This window comes from Pipistrellus hanaki, assembly GCF_964339955.1.
Source record: "Pipistrellus hanaki genome assembly, chromosome: 15".
NCBI lineage: Eukaryota > Metazoa > Chordata > Mammalia > Chiroptera > Vespertilionidae > Pipistrellus > Pipistrellus hanaki.
This window is the reverse complement of record NC_140517.1, coordinates 29,743,949-29,750,323: the sequence shown is the minus strand read 5'-3', so window position 1 is coordinate 29,750,323 and position 6,375 is coordinate 29,743,949.

Below are 6,375 nucleotides of genomic sequence, written 5' to 3'. Positions count from 1 at the left end.
TGCATCCCTCCAGAAGTCCTCATTTATCAGCTATCATCCACCCACATTATTTTGTTTCTATTTATTTACTAGAGGCCCACTGCATGAAATTCGTGCACTGAGGGGGGAGGGTTTCCTCAGCCCAGTTTGCACCTTCTACAATCTGGGATCTCTCTAATAATCCAAGACTGCTGGCTCCCAACCGCTCACCTGACTTGCCCCTGATTGCCCCTAACCGCTTCTGCCTGCCAACCTGATCACTCCTAACTACTCCTCTGCCAGCCTGATCAATTCCTAACTGCTCCCCTGCTGGCCCAATCACCCCCAACTGCCCTCCCCTGCCAGCCTGGTCACCCTTAACTGCCCTCTCCTGATGGCCTGGTCACCCACAACTGCCCTTCCCTTCTAGTTTGATCGCCCACAACTGCCCTCCCCTGCTGGCCTGGTTGCTCACAACTGCCCTCCCCTGCTGGTCATCTTTGATAGCCATCTTATGACCACATGGGGGCGGCCATCTTGTGCAAGGGCATGATGGTCAATTTGCATATTATCTTTTTATTACATAGGATTATTGTTGTTTTTTATTTTATTTTATTTTTGTTCCTTCTACCACCACCCCACTCACATTTTTAAATGTGTTTTTATTGTCAGAATGAAAGGGAGAGGGAGAAAGATATCATTGATCTTCTGCCTCCTGCACGCCCCCTATTGGGGATTGAGCCTGCAACCCTGGCATGTGCCCTGACAGGAATTGAACCATGAACTCTTGGTTCATAGGTTGACTTTTAACCACTAAACCACTTAGGCTAGTCAGGTATGTTTTATTTTATTTATTTTATTTTTTTTTAAATATATTTTATTGATTTTTTACAGAGAGGAGGAAAGAGGGATAGAGAGCTAGAAACGTCAATGAGAGAGAAACATCAACCAGTTGCCTCTTGCACACCCCCTACCGGGGATGTGCCCGCAACCAATGTACATGCCCTTGACCGGAATCGAACCTGGGACCTTTCAGTCCACAGACCAATGCTCTACCACTGAGCCAAACCGGTTTCGGCTAGTCAGGTATGTTTTAATGTCACTTCTGTGTGTTTAGATATTTTTAAAATTCGTGATAAAATGCAACATAAAAGTTACCATTGTGACCATTTTTAGGTTATAATTTAGAAGTGTTAGCCACTTTCTCATTGTTGTGCAACCATCATTATCATATGTGTAGGTACTTTTTAAAAATAAAGTTTCTTGAGAAGTTATTTTATAGCTTTTTTTTTTTTCATTTGGTATTTTGTTTTAAAAAACCTTTTTGTGATAGCTAATACACACAGGAAAGAACATAAAATATAAATGCCATTCACTTTATAAATATAAAGGAAACATCCTGGTTAAAAACAGCATGTTGCCCTCAGCCCTGGATGCCACAAGTCCTTTCCAAACAAGCCCTCCAGATGACATCCTGACTTCTGTAATAATCCCTTCCTTTGATTTTCTTTAGAGTTTTACTACTTGAATGCATGTTCCCCAACACCCTAGTTTAGTTTTACCTATTTCTGAACTTCATATCAATAGAATAACACATTTTTACTTCTTTTATATTGGCTTTTCCCATTTATCTTTAGGCTTATGAATCATGTATACAGGTGACACTGTTCCTTTTAATCTATAATAATAAAAACCTAAGCGGCCCTCACTCCCTCATGTCATCACAAGTTGGCTGCCCCCACGTTGTCACAAGATGACTGCCATAAGATGGCTACCACAAGATGGCTGGCAGGGGAGGGCAGTTAGGGGCAACCAGGCCAGCAGGAGAGGGGGCAACCAGGCCTGCAGGGGAGGGTAGGTTGGGGTTGACCAGGACAGCAGAGGAGGGCAGTTGGGAGCCACTAAGCCAGCAGGGGAGGGCAGTTGGGGATGACCAGGTCAGCAGGGGAGGACAGTTGGGGGCCATCGGGCCAGCAGGGGAGCAGTTAGGCGTCAATCAGGCTGGCAGGGGAGCAGTTAGGAGGTGATCAGGCTGGCAGGAAGAAGCAATTAGGGGCAATCAGACAGGCAGGCAGGCGAGTGGTTAGGAGCCAGTAGTCCCAGATTATAAGAGGGATGTCCGACTGCCGGTTTAGGCCCAATCCTACAGGGTCCCAGATTGGAGAGGGTGCAGGCTGGGCCGAGGGACACCCCCCACCCAGTGCATGAATTTTGTGCACCGGGCCTCTAGTCCTATATAATAAAAGTAATATGCAAATTAACTGACACTCTGTCACGAAGATGGCAGCACCCATAGCCACAAGATGGTGCCCAGTCTTCTTAGCCCCACCGGAGTACTCCAGTCCCAGGGTGGAGGGGGCAGCCGCTAAGAGCGGGCAGTGTGAGCAGCATGGCAGAATGTTTGCTTTGTTGCCACGGTGATGAGGCAAGCGTTCTGCACCTGGCTGTGAATGGGCCTCTGGCCAGTCCAGGATGCGGAATGCTTGCATCATCACCCTGGCGATGAAGCAAGCATTCCATTCCTGACCACTGATGGGCATCTGGGCTGTGGAGAACCTCTGGGCAGCAGGCACGGAGTGGCCAGACCCTGCAGAGAGCTACTGGCACACAGATTTGTGCGCAAGGCTACTAGTATTGTATAATATTCCACTTATGAAATAAATTGTAGATAAATACTACTATATACTTATTATGTTAATGGACATTCAAAGGCTTCCCAATTTGTAATGTTACAAATAGTGCTGCTATTCATTTACATGTCTTCTTGTGTTTCTCTGTCACATCAAGTATCCATCCATTCATTCATCTTTTCCTGTGCAAAAGGCACACTGTCCTAATTAAGTAGACCTAATTATGATATATCTATATATGTGCATGATTCTTGCCTATCAGCTTATATTTAGGAGTGTGGCCCAGCATGAGGCTCAGCCTTTGGTTTACCAATGGAGGAGGCAGTGGAAGACTGAAATAAGAAAAGTTTTGCAGAAAAACATCAAAAGTTCTATTTAGGAAAATTTGGAGATGCATGTGGAACCTCCAGATGGAGAAGTTCAACAGGCAGCTGGCCAAACAGAACAGGGCTGATCCTGGGAATCCTTAGCATGACAATGAGATGTCTAGCTGTCAAGATTTCTCTCACTTCACAGGACATCTCTTTCCCCAGATCCCACCCTTCTCTCCCTGAGCAAGATTAGTGTTTTTCAGAAACAAGGTTAATGCAAGATTCTTTCTAAGGGCTGAGTTATATGGGCACCTGGCCTTGCAGTCAGTATTTTCTTGACCTTTTCTTTTTTCTTTTGTGTGTGGGTTGTTTTTGGTTACTCCTCACCTGAGTATATATTTTCCCCTCTTTTTAAAAAGAGTAGAAGAAAGGGATAAAGGAGAAAGAAGAGGAGCAGGAAACTTGGCTCTTGCTGGCCCCAACTGGGGCCAGGGATTGAACCTGCAACCTAGGTACATGCCCTTGACCTGGAATCGAATGCAAGATCCTTCGGTATGTGGGCTGAGGCTCTAACCACTGGGAATACTGACCAGGGCTTGACTTTTTCTGATCTCTGCCTTCCAGACAGATTTTAGAGTAAAAGTGATAGTAGGCATTAGGGCTGTGGAGAGAAGGAAACTTATTAGAAACTAATGTCCTTGGAAACACGGGAAGGGCTATTGTGTGGAAATGAAATCTCAAAACAGAACAAGGTTACTAAGAACTCCACGTGAAGGTCCCTATGTTTCCTATCCTAAAAGCTCTGTGGGCTGAAAACCTCCTGCTTCATTATTCCTGCCTTCCCCACATTCGGGAGTAGCAGCAGCAGGAGACTGCCCACTGGAGTCTCCTCCCAGCGGAGCTGGCACAGTGGGTTGAGGGGTCCAGATTTTATACTATTTCCAAGCATTCTCCCCAGGAAGAGTTGATGTAGAAAGTCAATGGTAACTTCCACTTTCCACTCCTCCGTGGGTACTCAGGAGAGTACAGGCTTATGACAAGTTATAAGCAATAAGGTGATATTTGCATTTCCCAGATATTTCATGGTGTCATGACTGTATCTACTAGTATCTGTTTCCATTGAACTGTGACTTCTGGCTTTTTTCTCTGTATCCACATGGGTTTGGTAACTTCTTACCAAATCTCACCCACACTCTAAGTACGGTTTCTTACTCAAGTGTGTCTGATTTTAACAAATCCCCTCCCACACTTTCCACCTTTGGAAAGTCCCAAATGTTCTGAAGTCCTCCCATTCAGTTCCTTGTTTACACAATCTGAAAATCTTTCCTCTGGTCTAGACTCGCTTCCTTTCTACATAACTGATGCCTCTCTAGGTACTAACTGGCTGTTTCCTCTCAGTCGCCTTCTGCCTTGCCCAGCCAGACAGTATTGCTGGGGCCTGTTTCTTCTGCTTTGCCTCTCCAGCACCTTGGATCCAAGTGTTGGTGCTGCTGCTCTCAGAGCAGAAATCTTATCCAAGACCATTTCCTACAAACTGGGGTTATCTGGGAAGGACTTTTCATGTACCTTGAGTTCCCAAGGACTCAGCACCTTGACAAGGGCAGGAGGGATAAAGATGGATATATTTGCATTGCTCCAACCAGAGGGTTAAAGACTAGGCCTTCCAAGGGTTTCTTCCTTCTCCCCAGCTTTTGTCCCAGCTAGTTTTCTATTTTGCCTTCTCATTTTATATATTTTATTCTGACCCTAAAAACTGCATGGAGGGGCGCAGTCTACGAAAGGCTGGCCTGTTCAACTTCTCAAAACTTCAAGAATCACATTTTTTCCCCCCTGCAAAGATGTCAGGAACAAATACAATAGAAAATAACTGTTTTGGAGGCATTTACTATGAGAACTTCCATCCAGTATTCTGCCCAGACTGAGAACTCGTCAAGGAAGATATTGGAGGCTTCATTTCAGCAGTGATGGTGGAGAGCCTTTTGAGACACTGCAGTGATTTTCTAGGTTGTCTCCCCTCCCTCTGACACACCTTGTAGGCTGCTCTTCTAGAAAATGGGAGGTAAGCCATGGACAGATGGACCCAGTCACAGCCCTCATCTTTGAAGTGTGGAAAATGTTATTACCCACCTTAAGGGCTTTTGAGAGGCTCTAATGAAATATGATAATAGAAGTAAAAATCTTAGGCTGGGCTTGGGCGCACGGTGAGTGCCCAATTACTGTTTTAGCAATTACATGTTCTAGGGGCTGGGGGAAGAGTGTTTAAATAAGTATCCATGGATCATGATTTCAACAACCACACTGTAAAAGATGGTGGCAATTAGATGCTGGGAAAATAGAGCTAGGACAAACATGAAAATTCTGGAATGCTTGTCATGTCCCCATGTTGGTTTGGTTTAGCTCTGGGTGTTTTTACACACCACTTACTAAGCAAATTCTTTTCTTTTTAATCGTTATTATTGAGAGTATTACAGGTGTCCCTCTTTACCCCCCATTGTCCTCCTCCACCTAGTTCCCACCCCACCCCAGGCCTTCCCCAATCTCTTCTGGAGCCCTAATCCCCCTTCCCTCTGAGATTGTCAGTCTGTTCCATGCCTCCATGCCTCTGATTCTATTTTATTCACCAGTTTATTTTGTTCATTAGATTTCTTATTTTTTATTTTGATTTTTATATCCAATTATTATTAGATATGTATTAGTTGCCATATTATTGTTCATACTAGAGACCCTGTACACAAAATTTGTGCAGGGGGTGTCTCTTCAGCCCAACCTGCATCCTCTCACAATCTGAGGCTGCTGGCTCCTAACTGTTCACCTTCCTGCCTGCCTGACAAACCCTTACTGCCCCCCCTGCCAACCTGGTCACCCCCCTCCTGCTGGTCTGGTCACCCCCAACTGCCCCCCTGCCAGCTTTGTTGCCCCCAACTTCCCCCTCTAACACCCTGGTCGCCCACTTAGCCTTCTGTTCAGTTGTTTGGTCATCTCTCACTAACCTCCCTGCTGGCCTTGTTGCCCCATGCAGCCTGCTGTTTGGTTGTTATTGTTACTGTGACAGCATTTTTGGACAATTTGCATATTCCTCTATTATTATTATTATAGATTTTTTTACTTCTTATTCTTATTCGAAAGATTTTATATCAACTGGTTTTATTCAACATTTTATATCAACTGGTTTGGTGGTGATGAGCTCCTTTAGCTTTTTCTTGTTTGTGAAGTTCTTTATCTGACCCTCAGTTCTAAATGAGAGGTTTTCTGGGTAATCTTAGTTATAGGTCCTTACTATTCATCATTTTTAATATTTTTTGCCACTCCCTACAAAGTTTCTGTTTAGAAATCAGTTGATAGTCATATGGGCACCCCCCTATAGGTAACTGACTGCTTTTCTCTTGCTCATTTTAAGATTCTCTCTTTGTCTTTAGTCTTTGACATTTTAATTATTATATGTCTTGGTGTGGGCCTCTTTGGGTTCCTCTTGTTTG